Raw genomic sequence first — 13,366 nt, 5'->3', positions numbered from 1 at the left:
ACTTTGAGAAATATTAGACCATGGATTTTTCTTTTTCTTTTTTTATTTTTATTTATTTATTTAGGCCCTGAATCATTGTCATAATTCAGCTTGAACAGATCTACAAAGTTAAAAGAAAATAGAGGAAAATACTTCGTTTTCATGAATATCTGAATTCTGATTCTCTGCTTCCTGAACTAGCTCATTTTCTAGTTGATGGAACCTGCTGGAAGGAAGTAAATACAATTTACAAAATGGAATTTTCTGTGGCATTACCTGATAACTATGATTGCAATAAAAAATCTCACAGAGACCTAAAATGTAATTTATAATAAATATGAAGGCTTCTACAAGGATTCAGAATTCTTGGTTACTTCCCTAGGAACCTAAAAATCTTCACTGATAAAACATACAATACATTTTTGGGACTAATTACCATTTATTCTCTTTTCCATTGTAGTCAGGTACCATCTATAAGAGGCAAATGCAGAAAACTAAGTTCACATTGTCTTGAATGATTACTGTGTTTTTGTTTTAATAAAGGCATACCTTAAATAGTTGGGGGGACAACATAAACAGTATGCAACTTGCTCTTATTAGGATAGATACTTTCTCATAGAGCTTGCTAGATGCCTAATGTAATCACTGTGGTCTTTAATTTGATATGTACAATGGACTTGAGGTCTGAGATCAGGAAAAGAAAAATCTAGATAATTATTTCAGCTCTACTTCATACCTAGATGTATGACCTTGAGCAGATTATTTGACATCTCTGGGTCCTACTTTTCTTTTTACAGCAAGAGATAAATGGATCTCCACTACCTTATATGCAGAATTATTATAAGAATACAGTGTTAGAACATAAGGAGATCACATGAAAACAGTCTTATAAAATGTGAAACTAACAAATGCAAATGAATATAAATTACTATTATTTAGGCATGTCAACATCCTAACTTAATTTATGTAATTTTCAGAAGTATTAAAGAAGGGACTTTTGATGAATATTTCTTGAAGATGAATGTTTCAAATTTGATTAATGTGCTGAGGGTTGGTTCACATTTTAAAAGGTCTGTGAGGAGGACAAAAGTGATGAGTCAATTAGAGATAATTTGGTCTCATCCTACCAGACTTATCCAGTGCCTACAAAATCAAGTCTAAACACTACTTCCTGAGGGGACAGTTCCTCGTTAATCATCATCAGTGTATATTTACAGGGCCTGCCTATGACAGCAGTGCCACAGTTGGCATCCTTAGGTTGGTTCATTAATCTACAACACGTTTGGTGTAGGCAGGTAGTTGTTTGTGATGATGTCTTGATTCGAAAAAAATCAGGTTTGTGAACTTGGGTTGTTAACATTCATGTTTTTGCAATCACCAAATGCTTGTTTTTCACAAGAAATATTCAAGGTTCCATAGAGCAGAGATGTCCCTGTGGACGGTAGATCCAGGGGGAGGTAACAGATTGGCAAAAGGAGTTAATCATATGCAAAACTTTGCATACTTGTGTGTGTCTGGACATATTTCTAGGCAAAGGGCTCATGACTGACATCAGGTTCTCGTGGGAACATGTAACTTCTATAACGATAGTACTTCCATGATAATACACCCTTCACTCCAGAGAAGGGTGTTTTGGGGGACCCTACCATGTGTGATGTGGGAGATGGCTCCACAGAGAGATGTTCTGAATGTCAAGTCAACATGAGAAGCTCTCTTCGCAAATTTTTCCCTTTTCTCAGGAGAGATCCCACTTGTATTACTTTGGAATTCTTCATTTATCAGCTTCCTTTTTACTTTAAGTCTTTTGACATTTTTAAAAGTCTAAACTGTGTTATGTTTAGAAATCTGTAAAATAGTGAGCTGAGTGATTCATGTTTAACATGTAACTGCTTTCACAGATGTATTCCTGTTTATTTAAAAGTAATTTAGAATTGTGCTTCCTATTAGATCATCAACCCTCTAATCAGAATCCTCATCTAATCTTCAGGATATTTTTCTAAAAAATCTCAAGGTGGCACTACATTTCATAGTAGAGCAATAAATATTTTACTATTCTTACTGATCATACCACAATCTGAGGTAATAACTACTGTCACAGCTTAAAAGATGAAACTCAATTCTATTTTGCTTTGTGGTCTTTATTTCACAGCCTTGGCAAATAAATCCACAACTCTTTAAAATAAACAGTCATTGCTCCAGAAACAGTGTAATGGTGAAAAATGTTTTTCAACTTATTTATCCAGATTGAGTCACTTGTCTTCTGCCTTTCTATTGGGATAAAACCAATGATTATTACGTAATTGCCTTAGGGCTAGAAGACCAAAACTGCTTTTTCAAATGCCATGTTAATGGTAATTTGTAAATTACATTCTGTGCCTATTTCAGTGTGGTTACTTTTTTAGTGGTCTTTAGTAACAGCTGTTATTTATCTATGTGAAAATCTGAGTATAAGCCATTTGGTCTTTGTGATGTTTGAGACTGTTTTAATGAATACTAAGAAAAACAGTTACGAGAGGCCAGAAGATAAGAGTTGGAATATTTGATCTGGTCTATGTTGTATAACTTTGGGATTTATTTCACTTATGATCACATGAATGGTGATTGGCAACAGTCTGAAGAATTCTGATTTCAGAAGTTTCTGTAGGAAGACAGGTATTGGGTTCAGGAGCTATAGCGCTCATGTCCTATACAGGACCCTGACATCATGATCCACATAATTCTATTCTAGGTTTTGTGGATCATAATGAAGATTAGACAATAGCATTTCCTGAAGAAGCTAATATTTTAAATAATAGAGGGATGAAGATATTTGGGGGCAAGTTAAAGCTTAAGTAGAAGATTGCCAATTTAGAATTCAGGTAAACTATATGGGATACTCAGGATAAAGGGCAGAGATTTTAAATTAGTACATATTTTCAGTTCTTTGATCATTCAGGTGAAGAACTCTTATAGATTTATTTTGTTTATTAGGAAGGAACAGATTGTTGATAAGTTATATTTGGTTTTGCCCTTAAAATTATTTAATAGTAAAGCTGGATTCCATTGTATTTGTTATTTAATATGGACGAAGAGTGTAATGTGAATATTTATTTAGCCATTTATATTAGACATAAGAGAGGATATGGATAGAACTAAAACAGCATCTTTGTAGCCACAATACTGAGAAATATCTTAGACAATTCTGGATCCTTTTCCAAATCACAATTTAGGTCATATACTTGCACAAAGTCAAACAAAACCAGTGTTTGTGTGTGGTATGTGTGCATGTGGTGTGTGTGTGTGTTTGAGTCCTCCAGCGAAAATGTTTTTTAATCAGAGGCATTTGCCAATCCACATTACACCTTCTTGTCTCTTCTGATAAGATCTTTAATATTTATCACGTAATGTTTGTTGCTATGGTGGTGAGGGAGACAGGATAAGATTGTGAAAAATATTTCAATGGATTGATGGGGTTTAGTCTCTTACCCAGACTCAAAAGCCAGAGACTCTCCTGGATCCTCAAAACTTATTACACTCTAAATGGGATGTGTTATCTCTTCGCATTGCAATGATTCAAATTTGGATGCTTGAAAAAAAAAATGGTACCTTAACAAAAAGAAGAGAGTCATTAAGAGACAACTGATTTAGAATAGAAAAGATGAATGTCATTTAAAGGATGTTAAATTCAAAGCATAAACTGCATAGTGACCTAGAGGAAGATATCAATGGGAATTCTGAACAGGGGACAGAAGCTTATGATCAGACAGGGTTAAGAGTATATTCATAAATAGCACTTGAGTTTGTGGGAGTGAACAAGATCACCCAGAGTGAAGGATTATTAACTTGGAGTCAGTAAATCCCCTAAGGGTATCCATGAACTCCTGAATTAATATCTGAAATGTTGTAAGAATCAGTTTCTTTAAAAAGAGCTCATAACTTTAAATAGATTCTCAAAGAAGCTATGATCCAAAAATTGTTTTTAAAAGTTGGACCAAGAAAAGGACAAATGAGCATATAAAGACAGGACTTGAATAATATAGATAGTGAATAGATGTTTGATAAAAGGTATTAAACTGGCATTTCTTGAAAGCCGACAATATGTCAAGCAATGTCCTAGGGAATTTCATATAGAACATCTCGCTTAATCTTCTCAACAGTCCTGTGAGCCTGAGACCACTAATATGGTTTTTACACATGAGATAAATGAGATTAAAATGATTTTTCAAAACCCAGTAGTAACTAAACAACAGGGCAATTCCTGTTTGGAGGGCATGATTCCAAGTTTGGTGCTCAGTGTCACAGTTATAGAAGAACTAGAGAGGAAAATGGTAGAAAAACAAAACAAAAATGTGAAATAACACACTATCAAGTAGGAAAGAGTAACAAAGACAATTCTACACAGCATAAAGCAGATCTTACAAGATGTCCATGGAATATTATGGTGACAAAATTTAGCTACAAGTATCTTTAACAATGAAGTCAGGGAAACCTCAAACATATGGAAGCCTATTGATAAGTTAAAAAAATTTCTTTGACTATTAAAAATCATCATTAAGATATTACACAAAAATTTTTGGTAATAGTTTCATTCATTCTTTCAGCCTACTTGTGCCAAGTACTACATTACATAGCAGTTTAAACAATTTCAATACATTGTTTTCTTTATGGTTGTGTCATTTTTGAGTACTGAACACTTTCAAGAAAATCATTACACAACATATGCAATGAACAATATTGTAATATATGAAATATGTTCTTAAATCTTCAAGTCACTGAATTGCTATGTCTAGAAAATGAGCTTGGAAATAACTTCCTAATTCAAAAGTAACAGAAACATGTGATAAAAGCATCTTAATCAGGTTAAATGTGGGTTAACTGATAGTAAGAAAGAAAATTTTATGAATGAAAACATAACATCTATAGTATGAGACCCAAAAACCATATATTACTGTTTCCTTTAATAGTTTTTAAAAAAATAAATTATTCTTTCAAGAATATCAGGCTGCCATGACTTAAATCTCTTGACCAATATCAACATCAGTAAAATCAAGAAAGCCAACATCATGTGCTTTACAACATAATGAAGTAAAAAGTGCACAACATCACCTATGAGAAATTTTGGTTCAAAAAATTAAACCTGAATCTCACAGAACCATTAGTCTATCAATTTATATACAAAAAAAAATACAGAGGGAAGAGGAAAAGTTAAATGACACCACAAGAAAGAAATAAGTCAATCTTAGAACATGGGACAGACAGCCAAGTTTTCCCCAAAACAAACCAGTGGCTTTTATAAAAGAAGAAAGGAAAAAAAGTAAAAGAAAGATATAACTGTGATGGTATAAGAGAGACTTAAGAAACAAAAAACCCAAACCCAATGGAGAAAACTTTTTTGAATTCTGATTTGAACATGTAGCTTTTCTTGAATCTGAGGATTCATGTCTTTTGTTAATTTTGAAAAATTCATAGCCATTATCGCTTTACATATTGCCACTTCCACAATTTTTCTATCCTCTCCTTTTGAAACTCTCCCTCAATATATGATGGAATTCATCACTCTTCACCCTGTCTATTAACTACTTCCATATCTTTCTTTTCTGTCTTAATCAGTATGCTGCAGGGTGGGTAATGTCCTCAGTTTTACCTTCCAATTTACTAATACTCTCTTCAGGTGTTTCTGATCTGCTATTTAACCCATCCACAGACGTTGTTATTTGAGTGACTATATTTTGTGATTTATAGTTCTTTGGGGGTACTTTCTAATTTACTATTTTTTTTTTGTCTTTTTTCCATTTCTTGGGCCACTCCCGCAGCACATGGAGGTTCCCAGGCTAGGGGTCGAATTGGAGCTGTAGCTGCCAGCCTACACCAGAGCCACAGCAATGCGGAATCCGAGCTGCGTCTGCAACCTACACCACAGCTCACGGCAACGCCAGATCATTAACCCACTGAGCAAGGGCAGGGATTGAACCCACAACCTCATGGTTCCTAGTCGGATTCGTTAACCACTGCGCCACGATGGGAACTCCAAATTTGCTATTTTTACAGTGTCTTTTTGTTTGATTTTGGGTTTTGATTCTCTTTTATATTTTTAATTGTTTAGTTAGTACTTATTTCCTAGCCTGTATCTCAACTTTTGTGAATTTTAAGAACACCTGACATAGCATCGCCGACTCTGACTCATGCCACTTTATGCCTTTGATAATTTAGGTTAGTAAGCTCATCTTCAGCGGCTCCTAATTGATGGGAACACTATACAGCTAGAGTTAAGGCTATAATGTTCCAGAGAGGTTTTGCACTTCTTTCTTCCCAGAGACCCTGAGTGGCTGCCTTGGGACTATACTGACTGTTCACTTGTCCAATTACTGATTCCCACAGCTCATAGTATCATGTTTTGGCATAGAACCTTCACTAGAAATTCCTAGGGGACACTCTATTTGACCCTATGCCCAGGGCAGGACAATCAAGATTCATATCATCCAACCAAACAAGTAAGCAGATATTTCACTCCATATGTAGCCCTTAGAGATTTCTGCCTATTTTATGTTGCATCTCTAAATGACTGAAGAGGAGGGTTTTATCATTTTATCTAGTTCACTGTTTATCCAAAATTATAAGATTCTGTTTATTGGTCTTCAAAATTTAAAATAAAAAAACCAGAGTTCCCGTCATGCCTTAGTGCTTAACGAACCTGACTAGTACCCATGAGGATGCAGGTTAGATCCCTGGCCTCGCTTAGTGGATTAAGGATCCAGCATTGCTGTGAGCTGTGGTGTAGGTCACAGACAAGGCTCAGATCATGCATTGCTGTGGCTGTGCCATAGGCCAGCAGCTACAGCTCCAATAAGACCCCTAGCCTAGGAACCTCCATATGCTGTGGGTGCAGCCTTCAAAAGATTTTTAAAAAGGGGGAAAGACAGATATTTTGGGAGTTCCCGTCATGGCGCAGCAGAAAGGAATCTGACTAGGAGCCAAGAGGCTGTAGGTTCGATCCCTGGCCTTTCTCAGTGGGTTAAGGATCTGGCATTTGCTGTGAGCTGTGGTGTGGTCACAGAGGTGGCTTGATCCCATGTGGCTTTGGCTGTTGTGTAGGCCAGCAGCTACAGCTCCAATTCAACCCCTAACCTGGGAACTTCCATGTGCCTCAGGTGCAGTCCTAAAAAGACAAAAAAAAAATTAAATATATAAATAAAATAAAATAATCAACAAAGATTTAACTGTAGATGTCAAGGAAAAGAACACCAGTTTTATCAGTTTGCAATATAAAAGTGAAGAACAAGTCTTCAGAATCTGGGAAATGGAGGAAGATAGGGAAAGTAGGTTAGCTTTTCTATTATTTTCACATTATGATGGGAGTTAAGAGATATCATCTATAGTTAATGTAACAAGAAACTGAGGTTTCAATATATATTCATAATTATACATATAACCAAAAAGTAAGCTAAAAATAGACACATAACCATTAAGAGGAGAGAGAAGGGAAAGTGAAGTTATTTGAGCTAATTCCCAGAAATCACAGCAAGTCAAAAGATGATGTCAAATCAGATAAATTTAGAAACCATACCATAAACATATTCTCTAGGATGAAATGAATTAGGAGTAAATTTATAAAAACTGATATTCAGAAAATTTCAAAGTATTTGCTTTTAAAAGTAGGGTTGGTGAAAGTGAACTGCTACTTTTTCATTATAACCATGTGTTAGTTTTCTATTGCTACTATAATAAATTACCACATACTTAGTGGCTTTAAACAACACTCATTTATGAATTTCTTATTCTGTAGATCAGAAGCCCCGTGACTAGATTCCTGATCTGAATCTCAATGGACAGGAATCAAAGCTTTCACAAACCCATAGCTCTCATCTGGGGCTCAGGCTGCTCTTTCAAGCTGTTTGTTGGCAGATTTCCTTTTGGCTGTCAGACTGAGGTTCTTGCTAGCTGTTAGCTGGGGCCTGCTTTTAGCTTCTAGAAGCTGCTCACATTTCTTATCACATGGCTTCCTCCATCATCTAGCCAGAACATTGAATCCTTTACATCTTTGAATTTTTCTGACTTCCTCTTCTGCCACTATCCAGATAAAACTCTGCTTATTTTATTGTATTATGATCATAACACTTAATATGAGATCTACCCCTTTAACAAAATTTTAAGTGTAAAATATATTATTGTTTACTATAGGTAGAATGTAGTACAGCTGATCCCCAGAGATTACTCATTTTGGTTAACTGAAACTTTATGCCCATTGATTAGTAACTCTTCATTTCCCTCTCCCCACAGCCCCTGGGGATCACCATTTCACTTTTTTTATTCCATTTGATTTTATATACCTCATCTAAGTGGAATCATGCAGTATTTGTCTTTTTGTATCTGACATTTCATTTAGCATGTTGTCCTCCAGGTTTACCCATGTTGTTGCATATTGAATAATTTCCTTCTTTTTAAAAGCTGAATAGTACTCCATTGAATGCTTATGCAGTCATCTCTCCTTATTCTTGTGGTTTTTTGTCTTTTTTTTTTTTTTTTGGTCTTTTCTAGGGCCACACCCATGGCATATGGAGGTTCCCAGGCTAGGGGTTGAATCAGAGCTGTAGCCACCAGCCTACACCACAGCCACCACAACGCTAGATCTGAGCCGCATCTGCAACCTACACCACAGCTCACAGCAACGCCAGATCTTTAACCCACTGAGTGAGGCCAGGGATCGAACCCGCAACCTCATGGTTCCTAGTCAGATTCGTTAACCACTGAGTCATGACAGGAACTCCTATTCTTATGTTTTGAATTCATGGATTCAACCAAATATGTATCAAAATTTTGCAGTTTATTAAATCCATGGATGTGAACCCTGCACATATGTCAACTGTGTTCATTGGACTATGCCATTTTACACAAATAACTTGAGCATCCCAAGATTGTGGTATCTGCAGGTGCTCCTAGAACCAATCCCCCGTGGGCCACATTTTCTTTGTCTATTCATCTCACAATGGACGTTTAAATTGTTTCCACATCTCTTGGCTATTGTTAGTGCTACAATGAACTTGGAAGTCCTAATATCTCTTTAGGACCCTGATTTCAATGCTTCTGGATACATAGCCAGGAAAGGGATTGCTATATAATACAGTAGTTCTATTTTTTAAATTTTTTGAGGAATGTCTAAACTGTTTCCACAGATGCTGTTCCATTTTGCAACCCCACCAATAGAGCGCAAGCTTTCTAGTTTCTCCACATCTTTGTCAACACTTGTCTTTTGTTTTTTTGATAACTGCCATTCTAATAGGTTTAATATATCATTGCGATTTTGCTTTTCATTTTCCTGATTATTAGTGATGTTGAGCATTTTTCAGATACCTATTGGCCATTTGTATGTTTACTTTGGAGAAATGTCAGTTTAAATCCTTTGCTCATTTTTAAAATCAGAATATTGGCTCTTTTGTTATTGAGCTGCATGAGTTCTTTACATATTTGGATATAACCTTATCAGAAATATGTATTACAGATTATTTCTCTTATTCCATAGGATGTCTTTCCATTTTGTTGGTGGCTTTCTTTTGCTGTACAGAAGCTTTTTAGTTTTATATAATATGAATTGTTTATTTTTGCTTTTGTTGCTTGTGTTTTTGATATCATATCCAGGAAATTACTGCTAAGAATTTTTTTTGGTCTTTTTGCTGTTTCTAGGGCCACTCCGTGGCACATGGATGTTCCCAGGCTAGGGGTCTAATCAGAGCTGTAGCTGCCAGCCTACACCAGAGCCACAGCAACTCAGGATCCGAGCCATGTCTGTGACCTACACCACAGCTCATGGCAACGCCGGATCCTTAACCCACTGAGCAAAGCCAGGGATTGAACCTGCAACCTCATGGTTCCTAGTCAGATTTGTTAACCACTGAGCCAAGACAGGAACTCCTGCTAAAAATTTCAATGGCGTTTTTACATAAAAAGAAAAAAAAAAAAACATTCTAGAAGTCATATGTAACCATAAAAGATCATAAATAGCCAAAAAAAATCTTGAGAAAGATCAAAGCTAGAGTCATCCTATATCTTGATTTCAAATGCATTACAAAGTTATAAGAATCAAAACCAAATACTGTATTGATATACAGACATATAGAACAATTGAACAGAATAGAGAGCCCAGAAATAAATCCCTACATATATGGCCAATTAATCTTTGAATGGATACTAAGAATATACAATGGGAAAAGGAGAGTCTCTTCAACAAATGGTGCTGGGAAAACCAGTTGTCCACATGCGAAAGAATGAAATTGGGCCCTTATCATCCACTGTACATAAAAACCAACTCAAAATGGATTAAAGACTTTAACCTAAGATGCAAAACTATAAAACTCCCAGAAGGAAACAGATACAAAAAGCTTCATGACATTGGTCTTGGCAATGCTTCTATAGGGCTTAACAAATTAGATGAGGCCCACTGGAAAAATGTCTCTTTGGTCATGTAAGATAACACAATCACATGAGAAACATCAGAGAACAGATACCATGGGGTTCGAAATTCTGCCTCCCACCAAATCCTTTGATATTATTTGGTTTATTTATCATTTTAACAACAAAAATTCATTACTTTTAAAAGTCAAAGGAAAAGTAAGAAAGCAAAGCCAAAAAAGACTGCAGGGAGAGAATGGCAGTTCCCTGGGAGCTACCCAAATACTGTAAGTTGGATAGTTCTACTCCAGGAAATCAGCTGTCTTGGTGTTTCTGAGATTATTTGCTTAATTTCTTTGAATAAGAAAACCTTTTTTCTTGTTGTGGGTCTAAATATCTGGCCAGCAGGTGAGCGGATGGGAAGTGGATTACCACTTTATTAATCAGTACACTAAGTCCAAAATTTTCTCATGTCCAAATTAACAGGTAAAATGATAATGAGAAAGAGAATAAAGAAATACAAGAGTCTTGTCAGAAGAGTGTTGTCAGAGATGAAGGAATGAAGGGTAAGAGTTTTCATGGGAGAAATTCCTAGGGATAAGATTTAGATAAGATGTGACTATGGGTTTGGGTAGGATTAGGATAAGATTAGAATGTTACCATGACTGTGAAGTGAAGTTGGAAGCTCCCTGGAGTTGAAGAGGTTAAGGATGGGTTGTTGATTAAAACACTGAAACTGATAAAGATCACAGAGTAGGACAAAGACCTGAATGACACCACATCATGAAAGAAAGATATGTATGTGGGGAAAAGGAAGACATTGGGATTATTAAGTACTTTTGTTTACATTCTCCCAGTACTATAAGGTGAATAAGGTATAAAGGTATTATTTATGATTTTGCAAATAAAAAGCTATACTCAGAGACAATAAGTAAATTCACCAAGACTACATATTTATTTAGTGACAGATCTCGGGCTGCACAAAACCTTCTGATTACAAGTCTTGTAGGAAATCAGTACCCATTTTATTTAAAAGGTCTTTTATCCCAGATAAGAACATTGGTAGAGGAAGAAAAGCTGAGAGTCCTCTCTGGAAATATGAGAAAAAACTATTCTAAAAATAATGAGGCCCACACTATATCTGTGTTTTGTGCTCTAATTGAAAGCTGCCTCAATTCAGGCTTGTCTAATGAGGTGCCACATAGTCATGTCTGAAATAACTGTGGGTAATGAGACGACTTCCATTAATCTACTTATGACAAAGTCTGTTCATTAATTAAGCTGGACAGCACAAAAGCAAAAACAGTGACACTCCTGTTTCAGAGTGGTGACCAGAATCTAATTATAAATTAGTCGCTGAAAGAACTCAACTATTTCCACTTACATTAATACTGACATAAAGGTACTCAACCATGACGGTAAATCACGTCACGTGAGATGGCTTGGGTGAGGGAGTAGGTGGCAGAGAGTACATTAAGGTCAGGGCCAGCTTTCAGATAGGCTCCTTCATCCCCAAGAAGAGGGTTATTAGGAATGCAGAGGAACAAAACATCACTTCATCTTTCTACTCTCTCTGCTCTTTGCTCTTTCCCTCCATCCTCTTTTACACACACACACACCCACACACCCACACCCACCCACCACCACCACCACCACCTCCACATGATCCTGAAGCTGTTTACCAAACCAAATGCAGGTAATATTACGGGAGCTCATATTCTTATTCAGGTGATCTTTTATTGCTTCCAAATTCTAGATTAACAAAAGAGACAATTTTCACCTCTCACTCTCCTTCTCTGATTACAAAAACACAAAACCACAAACTTTCCAAAATAATCTTGCAGTGCAATTTCCTAAACATTCATTCTTTCAAACCCCCAGAAAGAAAAGGTTATTCTGAGGCAAGGGATGATTATCAAATGATTTTAGAGATCCAGTGAGTCCATTCACATTCAAGAGTGATATTCTGAGGAAAAAGCATTTCAGTATTATCAACTGTTTTTTAAATAATTTCACAAAAGTAAAATTTGCTTAAGTAAAATTGCCTCTTTTATGCAAATATGTCCTATAATGTATATTTGTCTTCAGTTCTATATGGGCTTAGATTTGACTCACAGTATTTTCTAAAGCAGCTCAACTGGGTCTTGTTCCCAGCTTTTCATCTTAAAACCATGAGACAACATATTAGCCCTTAACCTATAGCCCACTAGAGAATCTTTGTAAACTGAATCAGGTGGTATGTCTTAGGCAAGAAAATGAATTATTCTGTAACAATTTAGGGCTTTCTAAAGTCATGTGCATACAAAATACCTAACTTTGCTCAAGATAAATATGTATTGAGTGAGTAGAATGACTGAATTGGGAATTGCATTATTGTCATGAAACAAGAGATTTAAATACTCAGAGGAATACCCCACAGTCTTTTTTGACCATGAATCTAGACCAAGCTTCCTCTTTCTCCAGAAGGCTGAAAACTGTCTCTTGCAAGTAGGGGTAGTAGAAGGAAAAGGGCCAGTTATAAAAGGAAGAAGAGGAGTTCCCTGGTGACTCAAAAGGTTAAGGATCCAGCGTTGCCACTGCTATGGCGCAGAATCAATCCCCAGCCAGGAAACTTCCACATATCGCGGGCATGGCCAAAAGAAATAGAAAAAAAAAAAAAAAGGAAGGAGATTAACATTACCCAAAAACATCCAGGAAAAGTTGCTCATAGAAATTGCCCAGAGCAGAATAAGGTAAATGAGAGAAAATATGTGAAACAAAATAAACTCAAGACAGAATGCTAAATTAAAAAAAAAAAAAAAAGCAAGTCTAGGGAAAGCTTGAATTTCTATATATTGTGCTAGATTTGGGGGAAAAAAAGTTCTGGGATAGATAGTTGGGCTATGAAGATTTGTCTTCACTCTTTCTGCTCAAATTCTTAAGCAAGTATCAAAATCAGTATTTACTATTGAAAATGACATTACTAATAATTCCTCTGCTTGTCACATTTTCATATAAAAGGGGTTTAGATTTGGAGGCCCCATAG

General features: G+C 36.0%; 1 protein-coding gene across 7 annotated transcripts in view; it reads right to left on the bottom strand.

Annotated features, from left to right (window-relative positions):
• DLGAP1 (DLG associated protein 1) overlaps nucleotides 1-13,366 on the bottom strand; it is a 1,399,633-nt gene that overhangs the window by 1,174,203 nt on the left and 212,064 nt on the right. The window lies entirely within an intron of this gene.

This window comes from Sus scrofa, chromosome 6 (assembly GCF_054392235.1).
Source record: "Sus scrofa isolate SSC_HxYL_T2T_F1_AM1 chromosome 6, Sscrofa_HxYL_maternal_Yorkshire_Landrace_v2.0, whole genome shotgun sequence".
Lineage (NCBI taxonomy): Eukaryota > Metazoa > Chordata > Mammalia > Artiodactyla > Suidae > Sus > Sus scrofa.
The sequence above is the reverse complement of the archived record's forward strand: the minus strand, read 5'-3'. Positions and strand labels throughout refer to the sequence as shown.